This window comes from Ranitomeya variabilis, chromosome 8 (genome assembly GCF_051348905.1).
Source record: "Ranitomeya variabilis isolate aRanVar5 chromosome 8, aRanVar5.hap1, whole genome shotgun sequence".
Taxonomy (NCBI): domain Eukaryota; kingdom Metazoa; phylum Chordata; class Amphibia; order Anura; family Dendrobatidae; genus Ranitomeya; species Ranitomeya variabilis.
This window is the reverse complement of record NC_135239.1, coordinates 39,247,342-39,266,391: the sequence shown is the minus strand read 5'-3', so window position 1 is coordinate 39,266,391 and position 19,050 is coordinate 39,247,342. Positions and strand designations below refer to the sequence as shown.

Here is a 19,050-nt window from a genome sequence, read left to right as displayed (position 1 = left end):
TCTAGTGGTCATTAGTGATTTGACTCTGGAGCTTCTGTCTTTTCCTATATCCTCACCTGGGCCGTTAGTTCAGGGGCGTTGCTATATAAGCTCCCTGGACCTTCAGTTCAATGCCTGGCATTGTTGAAATCAGAGCTAATCTGTTGTGCTCTTGTCCTATGATCCTGGTTCCTGTATTTCAAGCTGTCTGCTTCCTTGCTTTTTGCTTTTGTTTAGTTTTGTATTTTTGTCCAGCTTGTTCCAATCTGTATCCTGACCTTTGCTGGAAGCTCTAGGGGGCTGGTGTTCTCCCCCCGGACCGTTAGACGGTTCGGGGGTTCTTGAATCTCCAGCGTGGATTTTTATAGGGTTTTTGTTGACCAGATAAGTTATCTTGCTATATTCTGCTATTAGTAAGCTGGCCTCTCTTTGCTGAACCTGGTTCATTTCTGTGTTTGTCATTTCCTCTCACCTCACCGTTATTATTTGTGGGGGGCTTGTATCTTGCTTTGGGGTCCCTTTCTCTGGAGGCAAGAGAGGTCTTTGTTTTCTTCTCCTAGGGGTAGTTAGATTCTCCGGCTGGCGCGACTCATCTAGCGTTCACCGTAGGCATGATCCCCGGCTACTTCTAGTGTTGGCGTTAGGAGTAGCTATTTGGTCAACCCAGATACCACAGCCCTATGAGCTGGATTTTTGAATCTCGCAGACTTACACGTTCCTCTGAGACCCTGTCCACTGGGGTCATAACAGTATGCCAGGCCAGTATTAAATGTTGAATGTCCAGACCTTGATTACAAGTGTGGACCAGCTTGCCGCTCGTGTGCAGGGTATACAAGATTATGTTACCAGAAATCCTAGGTCTGAACCCAAGATTCCGATTCCTGAACTGTTTTCAGGAGACCGATTTAAGTTTAGGAATTTCAGGAATAATTGTAAATTGTTTTTGTCCCTGAAACCTTGTTCGTCTGGAGACTCTGCTCAACAAGTAAAAATTGTTATTTCATTCTTACGGGGTGACCCTCAAGATTGGGCTTTTTCGTTGGCACCAGGAGATCCGGCATTGGCTGATATTGATGCGTTTTTTCTGGCGCTCGGTTTACTTTATGAGGAACCCAATCTTGAGATTCAGGCAGAGAAAGCCTTGTTGGCTATGTCTCAGGGCCAGGACGAGGCTGAGGTGTATTGTCAAAAATTTCGGAAATGGTCCGTATTGACACATTGGAACGAGTGTGCACTGGCCGCTAATTTTAGAAATGGCCTTTCTGAGGCCATTAAGAATGTTATGGTGGGTTTTCCCATTCCCACAGGTCTGAATGATACCATGTCCCTGGCTATTCAAATTGACCGGCGGTTGCGGGAGCGCAAAACCGCAAATTCCCTCATGTTGTTGTCTGAACAGACACCTGATGTGATGCAATGTGATAGAAAAACCGCAAATTCCCTCATGTTGTTGTCTGAACAGAGACCTGATTTGATGCAATGTGATAGAATCCTGACTAGAAATGAGAGGAAAATTCATAGACGCCGGAATGGCTTGTGCTACTACTGTGGTGATTCTACCCATGTTATCTCAGCATGCTCTAAACGTATATCTAAGGTTGTTAGTCCTGTCACCGTTGGTAATTTGCATCCTAAGTTTATTCTGTCTGTAACTTTGATTTGCTCACTGTCATCTTATCCTGTCATGGCGTTTGTAGATTCAGGTGCTGCCCTGAGTCTTATGGATCTCTCATTTGCTAAGCGCTGTGGTTTTATTCTTGAACCATTAGAAAATCCTATCCCTCTTAGGGGTATTGATGCTACGCCATTAGCAGAAAATAAACCGCAGTATTGGACACAGGTTACCATGTGCATGACTCCTGAACACCGCGAGGTGATACGTTTTCTCGTTCTACATAAAATGCATGATTTGGTTGTTTTGGGGCTGCCATGGTTACAGACCCATAATCCAGTCCTTGACTGGAAGGCTATGTCAGTGTCTAGTTGGGGCTGTCGTGGTATTCATGAGGATTCCCTGCCTGTGTCTATTGCTTCTTCTACGCCTTCGGAAGTTCCGGAGTATTTGTCTGATTATCAGGATGTCTTTAGCGAGTCCAAGTCCAGTGCATTGCCTCCTCATAGGGAATGTGACTGTGCTATAGATTTGATTCCAGGCAGTAAATTTCCTAAGGGAAGACTGTTTAATCTGTCGATACCTGAACATACCGCTATGCGTTCATATATCAAGGAGTCTCTGGAGAAAGGACACATCCGTCCGTCTTCTTCCCCTCTTGGTGCGGGATTCTTTTTTGTGGCTAAAAAGGACGGATCTTTGAGGCCTTGTATTGACTATCGGCTTTTAAATAAGATCACTGTCAAATTTCAGTATCCTTTGCCGCTGTTGTCTGACTTGTTTGCCCGGATTAAAGGTGCCAAGTGGTTTACCAAGATAGACCTTCGTGGTGCGTACAACCTTGTGCGCATTAAGCAAGGGGATGAATGGAAAACCGCATTCAATACGCCCGAAGGTCATTTTGAGTACTTGGTGATACCTTTTGGGCTCTCTAATGCCCCTTCAGTTTTTCAGTCCTTTATGCATGACATTTTCCGGAACTATCTGGATAAATTTTTGATCGTTTATCTGGATGATATTCTGGTTTTTTCTGATAATTGGGACTCGCATGTGGAGCAGGTCAGGATGGTCTTTAAAATTTTGCGTGAAAATTCTTTGTTTGTCAAGGGCTCAAAGTGTCTTTTTGGTGTACAGAAGGTTCCCTTTTTGGGGTTCATTTTTTCCCCTTCTGCTGTGGAGATGGACCCAGTCAAGGTCCGAGCTATTCTTGATTGGACTCAGCCCTCGTCAGTTAAGAGTCTTCAGAAGTTCTTGGGTTTCGCTAACTTCTACCGTCGTTTTATCGCTAACCTTTCTAGCATTGTGAAACCTTTGACGGATATGACCAAGAAGGGCTCCGATGTGGTTAATTGGGCTCCTGCTGCCGTGGAGGCTTTCCAGGAGTTGAAACGTCGGTTTACTTCGGCGCCTGTTTTGTGCCAGCCTGATGTCTCGCTTCCCTTTCAGGTTGAGGTGGATGCTTCAGAGATTGGAGCAGGGGCCGTTTTGTCGCAGAGAGGCCCTGGTTGCTCTGTTATGAGACCTTGCGCCTTTTTCTCTAGGAAGTTTTCGCCTGCGGAGCGAAATTATGATGTGGGCAATCGGGAGTTGTTGGCCATGAAATGGGCATTTGAGGAGTGGCATCATTGGCTCGAGGGTGCTAAGCATCGTGTGGTGGTCTTGACTGATCACAAAAATCTGATGTATCTCGAGTCTGCTAAACGCCTGAATCCTAGACAGGCCCGCTGGTCATTGTTTTTCTCCCGTTTTGACTTTGTTGTCTCGTATTTACCAGGTTCAAAAAATGTGAAGGCCGATGCTCTTTCCAGGAGCTTTGTGCCTGATGCTCCTGGAGTCGCTGAACCTGTTGGTATTCTTAAGGATGGTATTATCTTGTCAGCTATTTCTCCAGATCTGCGACGTGTGTTGCAGAGATTTCAGGCTGATAGGCCTGATTCTTGTCCACCTGACAGACTGTTTGTGCCTGATAAGTGGACCAGCAGAGTCATTTCCGAGGTTCATTCCTCGGTGTTGGCAGGTCACCCAGGAATTTTTGGCACCAGAGATCTGGTGGCCAGATCCTTTTGGTGGCCTTCCTTGTCTAGGGATGTGCGGTCATTTGTACAGTCCTGTGGGACTTGTGCTCGAGCTAAGCCTTGCTGTTCTCATGCCAGCGGGTTGCTCTTGCCCTTGCCTGTCCCTAAGAGACCTTGGACACATATCTCCATGGATTTCATTTCTGATCTTCCGGTGTCTCAAGGCATGTCTGTTATCTGGGTGATATGTGATCGCTTCTCCAAGATGGTCCATTTGGTTCCTTTGCCTAAGCTGCCTTCCTCTTCCGATCTGGTTCCTGTGTTTTTCCAGAACGTGGTTCGTTTGCACGGCATCCCTGAGAATATTGTGTCAGACAGAGGATCCCAGTTCGTTTCCAGATTCTGGCGATCCTTTTGTAGTAGGATGGGCATTGACTTGTCGTTTTCGTCTGCTTTCCATCCTCAGACTAATGGACAGACGGAGCGAACTAATCAGACTTTGGAGGCTTATTTGAGGTGTTTTGTCTCTGCTGATCAGGACGATTGGGTGACCTTCTTGCCGTTGGCTGAGTTTGCCCTTAATAATCGGGCTAGTTCCGCCACCTTGGTTTCGCCGTTTTTCTGCAACTCTGGTTTCCACCCTCGTTTTTCTTCGGGTCATGTGGAACCTTCTGACTGCCCTGGGGTGGATTCTGTGGTGGATAGGTTGCAGCGGATCTGGAATCTTGTGGTGGACAACTTGAAGTTGTCACAGGAGAGGGCTCAGCGCTTTGCCAACCGCCGCCGCGGTGTGGGTCCCCGACTACGTGTTGGGGATTTGGTGTGGCTTTCTTCCCGCTTTGTTCCTATGAAGGTTTCCTCTCCCAAATTTAAACCTCGTTTTATTGGTCCTTACAAGATATTGGAAATCCTTAATCCTGTATCCTTTCGCCTGGATCTTCCTGTGTCGTTTGCTATCCACAACGTGTTTCATAGGTCCTTGTTGCGGCGGTACGTTGTGCCTGTGGTTCCTTCTGCTGAGCCTCCTGCTCCGGTGTTGGTTGAGGGCAAGTTGGAGTACGTGGTGGAGAAGATCTTGGATTCTCGTCTCTCCAGGCAGAGGCTTCAGTACCTGGTCAAGTGGAAGGGCTATGGTCAGGAAGATAATTCCTGGGTGGTCGCCTCTGATGTTCATGCTGCCGATTTAGTTCGTGCCTTTCACGCCGCTCGTCCTGATCGCCCTGGTGGTCGTGGTGAGGGTTCGGTGACCCCTCACTAAGGGGGGGGTACTGTTGGGATTTTGCTTTTTGCTCCCTCTAGTGGTCATTAGTGATTTGACTCTGGAGCTTCTGTCTTTTCCTATATCCTCACCTGGGCCGTTAGTTCAGGGGCGTTGCTATATAAGCTCCCTGGACCTTCAGTTCAATGCCTGGCATCGTTGAAATCAGAGCTAATCTGTTGTGCTCTTGTCCTATGATCCTGGTTCCTGTATTTCAAGCTAAGTCTGCTTCCTTGCTTTTTGCTTTTGTTTAGTTTTGTATTTTTGTCCAGCTTGTTCCAATCTGTATCCTGACCTTTGCTGGAAGCTCTAGGGGGCTGGTGTTCTCCCCCCGGACCGTTAGACGGTTCGGGGGTTCTTGAATCTCCAGCGTGGATTTTTATAGGGTTTTTGTTGACCAGATAAGTTATCTTGCTATATTCTGCTATTAGTAAGCTGGCCTCTCTTTGCTGAACCTGGTTCATTTCTGTGTTTGTCATTTCCTCTCACCTCACCGTTATTATTTGTGGGGGGCTTGTATCTTGCTTTGGGGTCCCTTTCTCTGGAGGCAAGAGAGGTCTTTGTTTTCTTCTCCTAGGGGTAGTTAGATTCTCCGGCTGGCGCGAGTCATCTAGCGTTCACCGTAGGCATGATCCCCGGCTACTTCTAGTGTTGGCGTTAGGAGTAGCTATTTGGTCAACCCAGATACCACAGCCCTATGAGCTGGATTTTTGAATCTCGCAGACTTACACGTTCCTCTGAGACCCTGTCCACTGGGGTCATAACAGTTCCCTGCAGCAGCGTTTGCTGTAGAGAAAATATGAAGAATAGTGTTAAAAATAAAGATTTAGGTGTCCGCCGCCCCCCCACCCCCTGTGCGCCCCCCCGCTGGTCAGAAAATACTTACCCGCTCCCTCGCTCCTTCCTGGTCTGGCCGCACCTCCTACTGTATGCGGTCACGTGGGGCCGATCATTTACAATCATGAATAGTCGGCTCCGCCCCTATGGGAGGTGGAGCCACATATTCATGACTGTAAATGATCGGCCCCACGTGACTGCATGCAGGAGAAGCCGCGGCCAGACCAGGAAGCAGCGAGGGAGGCGGGTAAGTATTTTCTGACCAGCGGGGGGGCGCGCGGGGGGGCGCACAGGGGGTGGGGGGTCGGCGGACACCTAAATCTTTATTTTAAACACTATTCTTCATATTTTCTCTACAGCAAACGCTGCTGCAGGGAAGATATGAATCGCAGCTTCAGCACCATGCAGAGTGGGTACCACACGCTCCGTGTGGTACCCACTCGCCATACGGGCGGCACACGTGTGCCGCACGTATGGCCTCCGTGAGTTCCCAGGCACACGGACACGGATAACTCCGGTACCGATTTATTCCGGTACCGGAATTATCTGGACGTGTGGGACAGCCCTTACATGGAGTGGCTAACCTACCCTCCACTCATTGTTGATGGGACTGCTGAAAAGTGGCTTTAACTTGTCTTGCGGTATATGCCCATGTTCAGTACTTGCAGCACAAAAATCTTCTGGAAATCTGCAGCAAACACTGATACTTTGGCAGGAAAAAGACAGCACAATATTCATGCTTTTTCACATGTTTTTGGTGTGTTTTTGGAGTGCTGTTTGCACATGTTTTTGTTCATTTTTTCCCGCTTAGTAGTATGGGTGAAATCTGCAGCAAAACGCTGAATGAATTGATATGCTGCAAAGTTAAGTCGGCTGCAAATTTGGACAAAATAAGCAAAGTGTGCATGAGACTCCAGGAATCTCATTCACTTTGCTGGCACTAGGAAATCCTTCAGGTTTTGCAATAAAACAGCATTGTGTTCACAGACTTTAAGGAGGCCACGTGAACATGTTGAGTATTTGGTGAGTTTTTTACCTTAGCATTTGTAAGCGAAAACTAGGAGAGGAACCATCAGAGGAAAAGTGTAATAGAAACACGTCACCACTTCTGTATTTATCACCCACTCCTGGTTTTTGGCTTACAAATACTGAGGTAAAAAAAATCACCAAATACTCTATGTGTGAACGTGACCTAAGGCTATGTTCCCATGATGAGTTTTTGGTGAGTTTTTGATGCTGTGTATTTTAAAAAAATGCAAGTAACCTATTTTACTTAATTGGTGTTCAAGTGGTACAGAAAACCTGTACCATCAAAAACTCACCAACAGCTCATTGTGGTAACTTGCCTTAGGCCACGTGCATGCCTTGAGTATTTGGTGAGTATTTCACCTCAGTATTTGTAAGTCTAAACCAGGAGTGGGTGAAAAATACAGAAGTGGTGACATGTTTCTATTATACTTTTCCTCTGACTGTCCCACTCCTGGATTAGGCTTACAAATTCTGAGGTAAAAAACTCACCAAATCTTGTGCATTTGGCCTTACTCTCATTCTCGGAATCGTTGGGGATTCCAACTGTCAGACAGCGAACAGTAAATAATTCCCTATCCTATGGAAAAAAAAAGATAACTTGAAAATTTGGGAAAACTTCTTTAACTGGCTCTAAGAAACTTAAAAAAGTTGACAAATAGGGGACAAAGTCATTTTTGCATGGTGGCTTCTCAGTGATTGGCACTGTTGCTTTGGGTTTATGTCTGACCATGGGTGACACCTGCATACAGCTTGTATATAGTCCCAGTATTTTAGTGGGTTGCCCAATAATATCCAATAATGAGACTAAGGCCGGGGTCACGCTTGCGAGTGCAATGCGAGGAACTCAGGCAAGTCTCTCGCCTCCATTCCTAGCACTGCCGCCTGCACTCGGGACCAGAGTGTGCGGCTGCATGTATCAGCACACTCCGGTCCCAAGTACCTGCGGCAGTGCCGGGTATTGATGCGAGAGACTCATGTGAGTTTCTCGCATTGCATTCGCAAGTGTGACCCCAGCCTTACTGTCTTTCTATCAAATTGATCTGAGTGTGTGTAAGGCCACATTCACACGTTCAGTATTTCGTCAATATTTCACATCAGTATTTGATCTCAGTATTTGTAAGCCAAACCAGGAGTGGGTGATAAATACAGAAGTGGTGACGTGTTTCTATTATACTTTACCTCTGATTGTTCCACTCCTGATTTTGGCTTACAAATACTGATGTAAAATACTGACAACATACTAAAAATGTGAATGTGGCCTAAGATGGAGAAGTTACAAAGTAGAACTATTTTGTCCTGTGATTTGGTAGGTTACTCATAGAGGTCCATTTTTTCCTTTTAATAATGCCAACAGGTTCTTTGGCTTCCCATAAAATTGACCCTAATGTGTGGACAATAGAGAATTGTTGGAGACAGGTAGATGTAAGACATTACAGCTTGTATACAGCGCAACTGAATATGTTGTTGCATTCTAGAGCAATAAATAAGAATGCTTTGCCTTTTTACTGCTCACCGTGTGGCAGTATATAGCCATACACATGAGATATATCTGCAGACCACTGACAGATTCAGGTGCCCATAAATATTGCAGCACGGTCATCGACAGATGATGAGAGTCATTAACAGATGATGAAGGGGGAGGAAGGATCGGACAAGTTGATTTTCAATGTCAGGTCCTTTTGTCCTTGTGGGAGGTAAAACATTGCCACCGGTGTCTGGCAGCAGCTTACTCTCTTTGTTTGGAACACAAACATGCTCAGATATCCCGAGAGTGCATATATATGAGTGATGTTTTCTGTTATTGAAAGACATCTTTGCACCTTAAACTTGATGAGACTCCGATGTCCGCTTTGGTCATACATTTAAGAGGATATTACTAAAAAAAAAGTGCTGGATCTTCCAATGATCTACAGATAAATATCTGATGTGTATGGCTAGTGTAAGGGTATGTGTCCACGTTCAGGATTGCATCAGGATTTGGTCAGGATTTTCCATCAGTATTTGTAAGCCAAAACCAGGAGTGGGTGATAAATACAGAAGTGGTGCATATGTTTCTATTATACTTTTCCTCTAATTGTTCCACTCCTGGTTTTGGCTTACAAATACTGATGGAAAATCCTGACCAAATCCTGATGCAATCCTGAACGTGGACACATACCCTAACTGTAAGGATAATCTGCAGCCAGAATCTTGTTCAACCAATATCAAGTCCAACTATCAATGATTAGATTAGGTAGGACTTTACTAATTAGATCCTTCTAAACAACTGAATAGGTGTTCCCATCCCGTACATGTATGGAAAATCTGCAGAATATGCCATACAATATAAATATACAGAAGATGCTGATCCCACCAATGGCTTCTGTGGCCATCTTGAGAATGGGACCCTGATGGCCACCGCTGTCATTTCCCATTCTTTTGTATAGAACTTCCAAGAACCTATACACGGAAAGCAGAGTGTGATGGGACCTCTTTCTTGAGATTGGGGGGATCTGTATCTGCTATAGGCCGGGGTCACACTTGCGAGTGCAATGCGAGAAACTCGTGCGAGTCTCTCGCATCAATATCTGGCACTACCGCCGGCATTCGGGACCGGAGCGTGTGGCTGCATGTATTTCTATGTAGCCGCACAATCCGGTCCCGAATGCCGATGGCAGTGCCAGGTATTGATGCGAGAGACTCGCACGAGTTTCTCGCATTGCACGCGCAAGTGTGACACCGGCCATACATTTACAGTATATCCCAGGGATATGTCATAAATTTACCAGATGGGAATACCCCTTTAAGTAATTACTGTACTATAATTAATTTCTTTTTCTGTGCTGTTAAGTTGGTTCTGTTATTCTCTGTTATCAGCCTATCAAGCTTATTGTTCTACTCCTGATTGGAAGTATTGTGCATAGTTCAGAAAAAAAATGTCTACGCCTATGATCTCTAGTCTACCTCTAAAAACATTTGGAAATGCCCCTGCTCTGTATTTCTAGAGACTTACCAAATTTTCTCTCAGCCCTTAATGGGGTTGCCCTGTCTTGGGATACAAGTCTGCAGTCAATCTGTGTGACTGCAGACTTGTAAACCTTCACAGCGCACACACTGCACGCTGTGAGAATTCTCCGTTGATGGCGCATGTATGTGATTTGCATATTTCAGCCACATTCAAACTAGACGTGTCCGGCTTCACGCAATATACTTGCATTAAGTGAGGCCATGCATGTCTAGTTGGCATGTGACTGCATGTTTGAAAATCACATTACCGCAGTGACAAGCCCTCCTCTCCCAGTGCCACCATCAGAGAATCCTAACAGCGCAAACTGTGCACACTGTGAGGATTCACAAGTCTGCAGTCACATACAATGTTCTTAAGTGCTCATACACATTGCATGTCAGCAAAATGCTTGATCGGTTGACTTCTGTTTATTCCGACCCACCCACATACACATGCACTCTTAGTTTGGCTGTGTATTCATACAGTATGTTTAAAATATGGAGAGTGGAGTAAATCGCTGCCAAACACCTCCAGCATAGGTCAATCTTTCAGGAGAATAAAGGCGAAATTCAACATGCCTAATCCTTCTGTCACTCTACATTGTCTGCCAGTGAGTAGTCAGAAGGTCCACATACACATTAGATAGCTGATTGATACCATTGAAGATCATGGGTTGTCTACAGTGGTCATAAAGGGTATCTGTCATCAGGTTTTTGCAGCCTAATCTGAAAGTAGTAGAGACCCTTATTCCAGCAATGTATCACTTATTGGGCTGCTTGCTGTAGTTTTAATAAAATCACTGTTTTATCGGCAGGAGATTGTCACTAGAGGACTAGTAAACCTGCTGCCATGTAGTCCTCCAAATCATGTATAACCCCGCCCCATCAATGATTGGCAGAAATCCGCCAATCAGTTGTGTGGCAGGGTTATATAGAGCCCAGCATTTAGAGAGCTGCTAAATCTGCAGAAGATAATACAGTGACTTAATCAAAACTGCAGCAAGCAGCCCAGTAACTGATACATCCATGGAATCAGGGTCTTTTCCCTACATTATGCTGCTCTCAGATGTGGTAGCAAAAACTTGACGATAGATTCCCTTTAAGTGCTTCTCGAAGTCTGATGACTGCTTTGGTCGCGATTATGTTATGTTTTAGATTATTATTGTGGAGCCATAGCCATGATACAAAAGTGTTTAGTTCATGGTGTGTGGAAACGGCTTCTGTGATTAGTCCAGGCCAATGCATATCACAACACAGGGCAGTATATTATTAGAAAGGAACACTGGAGCTTCTGCACTTCTAACAGGTCGTTACCGGGACTGGACACTTTCCCTATCACCCACAAGGGGCTACCGGTCCCAGTATTTAAGTATGTGGTCATGGTATATACACTATATATATATATATATATATATATATATATATATATATATATATATACTGTAAATATATATACCGTGAATATACACCTACTTTCTTTAACGTATAAAACCTAATGGGTGTGTATTGGGAGTCGAGACCAGTGAAGATAAGGGTCAACTGAGAAGGTTATTCGGTGATACCAACTGCTTACATCCAGGCCTACCGTGGCAAGGTTGGCATGAAGAACAGAGTGATTGCTTTGCATTCAGAGGCGTTTCCTTTTGGCACACAACACAATTGACAAATTTTGCCATCTTTGAGTTAAACGCCAAAGGATAGAAGGAAGGAGAAAGCCGATCACCGCAGTAGACATACAGGGAGAGCAAGTAGAGAAGCACCAGCAATGTCAGCTGTGGGACAGGAGAACCTGATCAGGGAGAGCTGACAGACAGGAAGGCAGGCAGGCAGGCAAGCAAACAAGCAGTCTGCTACTGAACTGCAGGAGACAGTGAGAACATGAGCAAGGCAGGTGTAGAAGGAGAGTGAGAAGACGTCTGGGTCATCGATATACCATCCTTAGTCATTCCCCCATCAGAATTCGCACTTGGTTGGCTGTTTGTTTTCCTTGCTTAGTATTGACAAGGTGAATCCTGCCTTGGCATGAGAAATTTTATTAGTGCCAAGGAGCCGGGAGAAAACCTGCTACTTTAATGACTGTTATCGGTATACTGAAGCCAACAAAGTCAATCAAAATAAGATCTACAAAATTTTACCACCCCCGAGAAAAATATGAAAAAAAAAAACAACTTTCCAGCGAACGTTCTGCATTTCTCACCCACGGTTGTCACTTAGCTTTCATGGCATGTTTACTAGAGAACAGAGCCTCACAGACAGACTGAGAATGGATATGCTGTATTATGTCATAGGCGTAGAGTTCAGCCCTTTACTGGAAATGCGAGGGTTAGTGAAAGCATACGGGCCAGTATCAATCATGTCTCCAAGTCAGAAAGATGACACGCCATGTATAATAACTACTGCTAGGAAGAGCCGCGACTTCTCTGCATCTCGCAGTCAAGCTCTTGGCTTTTTGTTTGGATAAATGGAGCTTTTGCCCGGCAGATACATCATTGTTTTAATGCAATCAATAAAAGCTAAGGGGGAAAAAAAGAGAGCGAGTAACGTCGATTGTGCCTACACTGCACCTCCAGAGTCAGCATCCACAGCTCACACGGATCGTTCTCATGCAAAATGTGCCATCAAAAAAATAGTCTGCCCAGACTCCAAAAACCGTTACCCATAATGTACCCGGAGCGGCCGGCTGATACTGCAGCTGCACTCCGCACCAATGGAAATTTCCAGTGATTTAAAGGAAAAGGAAATATAATTAAACGCCGGAATATTTATAACAATATCTTGCGTCCTACAGCAGGATCGCTCGGCGCTCAGCTGCACGGCAGGACTTAACTGCGGCATTTAAGTGGGCCCCGGTGCTTTTATAATTTTCCATAAACAACCTGTTACGAGGCCAGAGGGCATGAGGGGAACTCTAATTTGCCTAAAGGAGCGTGACAGCGCAGCTGTGGTTCCATACAGAGTTCCATTCATAGCTACCATTAACTCATCCCTATGTTCATTCAATTATTTCCTACTTGTTTCCATTTTGTTTTTCCAAAATGGTCTGTAAATGCCCTAAGGGACCTTGAGCCAAGGAAGGAATTTTAGGTCATGGTTTAGCAAAAAATGTACAAAATGTAGACTCGCTATCCATAATTAGAGGTATTTTTTTGGACAGGCATTATGTTCCCCCTTTACGTCCCATTTCATAGCACCTGAAAGGTGACCGATTCCAAAACTGGGTCTTTTCTACCTTGAAAAACATTTCAAAGGAGAAAAAAAACTTTCTCGGAGCCATATTAGCGGCAGCAATTATACACTTACTGCCTCAACTTAAGAGTTCGGTAGTATTGGAGTTTCCTTACTCCCATGTATCATGCGTAATGAATGGCTGGGGAAGGGTTATTATTAAACATTCACAATACTGACCATTATCTACAATGACTTTTTTATGGCTGCTGCGGAACCTCTTTACGGCATTGCCAAGTTATTGAAAATTCTGTTACTTGGGCTGTTACTGCCATCTCTGGCTTTGCCTGGATCTAAAATTGAAGTAGCATTGATGCCTATGGCCTGCAGGTTGAGCTCGGAGATGGATCTTCAGCTATTCCGGGCAGACTCTGCACTGCTGGCCCTTCTAGCAGTTATGGGGGTACCACAACCTCTGTTCAGGAGGGTTATTTGATTTTTCTGCAGTGCACTGAGAACATAAAACCCAGCGATAAAGTGATTAATGGACCAATGCCTTGTGGGTCTCTTTAGCAAGGAACAGGTCAATGGAGTGGTGCCCTACAGCATTATTGCAGGGGAAGAAGTTTAACCCATTCAAGGTCCAGCTCAAGGATCCTCGACATCACAATGAGCACAGGGCTGGGTTACAGTCTGTACATTTGGGATGATGACTTCAGTCTGCTATTAATAATGCCTATGCAGTGGCGCACAAACATAATGAATCTATACATGACCGTGTCTTCTTCGCACAAGCCAATCATCTGTGCCACAACTGGAAGCTGTCCACTTCACTTCCAGCAATTAATGCTCATGCATCTCCCATCCCTTTGCAAGATCATTTCAATGCCTTGCCTAGACTAAGCTGTCATGGAAAGGAGAAAAAAAAAATGAAGAAGAAAATGCTTACCCAAAGGGCAATATCAAAGGGGGGGCCCCCACACACCACGTTGGCACTGCCAATCAAATGTCCACACCGGCTTGATTGCATACAGGAAAAAAAAAATGGGATCCAGCAGTAGATCAATGTATGTACGAAGCTGCCTGGTCCTTATAGTTTCCAGACTGAAAGTTAGGCAACTGCAGATTAGCTGCAAATCAGTTCGCTTGGGCTTAAATCCAAAAAAAATTAGACATCAGATCAATCCCAACAAAGGTGGATCTCCAGGTCAAAAAGTCACCTGGGGACAGAGGAGGATGATGTGCACAGCACCCCTGCACCCCCTGCAAGGCGATAAGCTGCGTGATCACAATGGACTGTCTATAGCTTGGCATGTCCTACGTCTGGCGAGATGTCAATCATTCTGTGCAATGTATGGAGCACAGCATGCCATCCTTCTATAAGGTCACGGCGAACATCCTGCTTTTCTTTGGCTTTTTTTTTTACCCAGGATCAAGGTCTGTCTGCTTCCCATTGTCTTGCCATGGAAATGATCAGTCACCGATGTGCGGAAAGGTCTTCTTTAGATTTAGGTGTCAATCCCTTGCAGCCTCCATCCCGTCTGTGCCTCCTTTTTTCTTAGAATCCCTTCTCCTTTTTTTTTTCTCTCCTTCTCTCTCTCTGCTCCTAAATGTGTTGTTACCTGCAGGATTCACAAGCACCAGTTCAGCACCAAGTCAGTGTGAAAACTCTCTCCCATCCTTTTTCCCCCATTCCATGCCTGTCCCAACCCAGCCAATGGCACCGAAAGCTACGCCTTCGCCGAGTGACAATTGGCTAAATCCGTCCCTGGGGCGACACTTGATTGGATATCTACGAGCTCCGTGCTTTAACCCCCTCCGTGCCTTCTGGAGCATCAAAAACGTTGAACAATATCTTCTAGAGAATTGCAGCAGGGGAGGGTGGTGGGAGTTAGGGCTGCAGCTGCCGCCTGGATTTACAAATCTATTAAGTCTCTTATTTCCACTTAAAGTAGCCGAGTTTGAAACCAATTGTTCTACAATCCCTGATCCTTAATGTAATAAGACACCCAGGAGATAGTATATCATGTAATAACAATTCAGAACAGCAATTTCTGCTCAACACAGGTTGTAGCGTAAAAAGAAAAAAAAAAAGGGGGACAAGAGCGGTAAAGTGGAATTACAATTATTTCCGTAATACCCTACTGGATGAAATATTGATGTAAAAACGGAGTGATCTGTCTGGCTGTCATGTACTGAGATTATAAAGTGTTTGTTCCCTGGCGGATTCCTCCCACATATTTCAGAGGTGGTTGGAAGGTGTAAGAAGGCCAGAATTGCTTTCCAAGGACTTCAGACCCTGTCCCTTACTTCCTTAGCCCCCCTATCACACATCTGTATAAAACATGTACATAAAAAAACGCTACCGGTGTCATCCATGTAGCCATCTTTACCATCAGTAAAGCTTCTCCTATACTTTGCCATGTTAAACATGGCAGCACATGGATGGCACACGGACATCATCCGTGTGCTGTGTGGGTTTTTCATGGGCCTTTAGACTTGTATTGACCCTAGTCATCCGTGTGCCGTGTGGGTTATTCATGGACCTTTAGACTTGTATTGACCCTAGTCATCCGTGTGCCGTGTGGGTTTTTCATGGACCTTTAGACTTGTATTGACTCTAGTCATCCGTGTGCCTTGTGGGTAATTCATGGACCTTTAGGCTTGTATTGACCCTAGTCATCCGTGTGCCGTGTGGGTTTTTCATGGACCTTTAGACTTGTATTGACCCTAGTCATCCGTGTGCCGTGTGGGTTTTTCATGGACCTTTAGACTTGTATTGACTCTAGTCATCCGTGTGCCTTGTGGGTAATTCATGGACCTTTAGGCTTGTATTGACCCTAGTCATTTGTGTGCCGTGTGGGTTTTTCATGGACCTTTAGACTTGTATTGACTCTAGTCATCCGTGTGCTGTGTGGATTATTCATGGACCTTTAGACTTGTATTGACCCTAGTCATCCGTGTGCCGTGTGGATTATTCATGGACCTTTAGACTTGTATTGACCCTAGTCATCCGTGTGCCATGTGGGTTATTCATGGACCTTTAGACTTGTATTGACTCTAGTCATCCGTGTGCCTTGTGGGTAATTCATGGACCTTTAGGCTTGTATTGACCCTAGTCATCCGTGTGCCGTGTGGGTTTTTCATGGACCTTTAGACTTGTATTGACTCTAGTCATCCGTGTGCTGTGTGGATTATTCATGGACCTTTAGACTTGTATTGACCCTAGTCATCCGTGTGCCATGTGGATTATTCATGGACCTTTAGACTTGTATTGACCCTAGTCATCCGTGTGCCGTGTGGGTTATTCATGGACCTTTAGACTTGTATTGACCCTAGTCATCCGTGTGCCATGTGGGTTATTCATGGACCTTTAGACTTGTATTGACCCTAGTCATCCGTGTGCCGTGTGGGTTATTCATGGACCTTTAGACTTGTATTGACCCTAGTCATCCGTGTGCCATGTGGGTTATTCATGGACCTTTAGACTTGTATTGACTCTAGTCATCCGTGTGCCTTGTGGGTAATTCATGGACCTTTAGGCTTGTATTGACCCTAGTCATCCGTGTGCCGTGTGGGTTTTTCATGGACCTTTAGACTTGTATTGACCCTAGTCATCCGTGTGCCATGTGGGTTTTTCATGGACCTTTAGACTTGTATTGACTCTAGTCATCCGTGTGCCTTGTGGGTAATTCATGGACCTTTAGGCTTGTATTGACCCTAGTCATCCGTGTGCCGTGTGGGTTTTTCATGGACCTTTAGACTTGTATTGACTCTAGTCATCCGTGTGCTGTGTGGATTATTCATGGACCTTTAGACTTGTATTGACCCTAGTCATCCGTGTGCCGTGTGGATTATTCATGGACCTTTAGACTTGTATTGACCCTAGTCATCCGTGTGCCGTGTGGGTTATTCATGGACCTTTAGACTTGTATTGACCCTAGTCATCCGTGTGCCGTGTGGGTTTTTCATGGACCTTTAGACTTGTATTGACCCTAGTCATCCATGTGCCGTGTGGGTAATTCATGGACCTTTAGACTTGTATTGACCCTAGTCATCCGTGGTGCCGGAAAAAAAATGAACATGTCTGTGTGTTGCAAGAACATGTAAAAACAAGGACATAGGTTATTATAATGGGTATGTGTTCTATCCGCAAAAAAAACAAAAACGGATACATCACTTACTAGAAAGGCAGACGTGTGAACAAGGCCTTATAACCAGTATAATTGCCCCAGAGGTCAAACTCCCATGATTATAACCCTATAAGTGTATGTTCTTTTTGTGTCAGTCCCATACATATAAAAAAGAAAAACTCCATGTGCCATGCAAAGTACATTTGCTTAAACTCCCGGTATGTAACAGCGTTTTCTAACAGTATGCAAAATATTAGTCATTTCGTTCTAGCTGTTGAATTGCTGTAGTTTTTATGGAAAAGTACTTAAGCTGCGAGGGAAAAGAACAGACAATAAGCATTTCCTTTGGGTTTAAGACAGCTGCCTCCATTATGTAGTTCTTCCCTCTATTCTCTCTCGCTTTTTTTTTCTGCATGGTAAACATGTAGTTTTAGGATAATTGTACTGCCCATCATGTAATGTCTCCAAATTGGGTTGTCTTCTTTTTTTTTCTTTTCTGCATGCTGGTGATGAACGGAGGACATTATCTGGTGTTATAGCGGTATGGTAATTCATGGCATCATTATAATACTTAATACAATGCCCTTTAAAGGGTGTATCTGGGACTTTGTAAAAAAAAAAGTTCCTAACCACTAACAGGCAGGTAGTTGCTACCTACCTGTCTGTTGTGCCTGGTGCTGTTCTTCGCCGGCACATATAGGTCATAGTCTGCTCCTTCTGGCGATTCAGCTGCCTATGCTGACATCAAGTCAACAGAGCAGCGACTTCTCTTCCACTCTGCTCTGTTGACAGGGTGTGACTGTCAACATCATTCTGATTGACAGCCAGATCTCTGCTGTATAACCGGTGGAGCCGATTGTCGATCCGCATGACGTCGGCAGTCCCGTCCTGTTGACGGAGCAGAGCAGAAAAGAAGCCACTGCTCTGTGGACGTGACATCAGCAGAGGCAGCTTAATCACTGGCAGGAGCAATCCGTAACTTCTCTGTGCTGGGAAAGAACGGTGCAAGCAGTGTCGGACTGGGGTGCTAAGGGCCCACCAATAACCAACTCTAGAACCCCACTTTTCAGCTACATGCAAATTTGACATTATCCTCAATCACAAATTTATATAGGGACCCACCGGCGGATTCTCCTGTTCTCCTGTGGGCCAGTCCAAGCCTGGGCACAAGGTATAGTAGGCAGGTAGGTAGCACCTACCTCCCTGTTGATGCTCAGCCACAATTTTTTTTACAAAGTCTCGGACATCCCCTTTAATTGCTAATAGAAAATATTCATTGGGGAATAATTATATTATAAAAGCAGAGTGATCAAAATTTTTATCCTCTAAATATATATCAGTCATCATATTATATAGCACTGTGTACTTACAATTGCTCATTTTGCCTTTCTGCCCAGTTAATTCTTTTTTTCCATTATGTCTGTGACATCACATGATTAAAAACTGACTAGCTGAATCCTTCTAAGCACTATGTAGAAACAGGAGGTCTCTTATCTCTGCTTGAGTCATAAGTCTCTGCAAAAGTTCCTGGCAGGAGGAGAAATGGAGCAGCTGGGTCAAGAGATGAAGAGGGGGATGACTCATGCAGAGACAATAGACTTCCTGTTTATACAAAGAGCAGAGGAAGGAGAAAAATTAACTGGGTAGAAAGACAAAATGAGCAATTGTAAGTACACGGTGCTATATAATATGACGACTGCTTCTTTAAAGAGGCTCAAAGACCCTATCTCAATATGTAGTAGCTGTAATAATAATAATATTAGCAAATACCTCCAATTAGAAATGTAGTCTAGTTTTTCTGATTCCCTATGTCTCTTTCCTCATGTGCAGGCATTGCAGGACCTTAGGTATCCATGGTTACATCCACTGATGAAGTGACGGTTTGAAGTTGATAGTGGTTGTAACCATGGATACCTAAGGTCCTGCATTGCCTCCACATGAGGAAAGAGACATAGGGAATCAGAAAAACTAGACTACATTTCTAATTGGAGATATTTGCTAATATTATCATCATTATGCCTACACTATATTGGGTTA

At 44.7% G+C, this 19,050-nt stretch overlaps 1 protein-coding gene across 2 annotated transcripts in view; it reads right to left on the bottom strand.

Moving 5' to 3' along the window:
* BRINP2 (BMP/retinoic acid inducible neural specific 2) overlaps positions 1-14,580 on the bottom strand; it is a 380,544-nt gene extending 365,964 nt beyond the window's left edge. The window contains exon 1 of one of the 2 annotated variants that reach the window (XM_077277295.1): positions 13,830-14,580. The gene's annotated coding sequence lies outside the window, so the exon portion shown is untranslated. The remainder of the gene's footprint in view (positions 1-13,829) is intronic. The other variant, XM_077277294.1, reaches the window with a different exon arrangement.
* Positions 14,581-19,050: the final 4,470 nt, after the last annotated feature.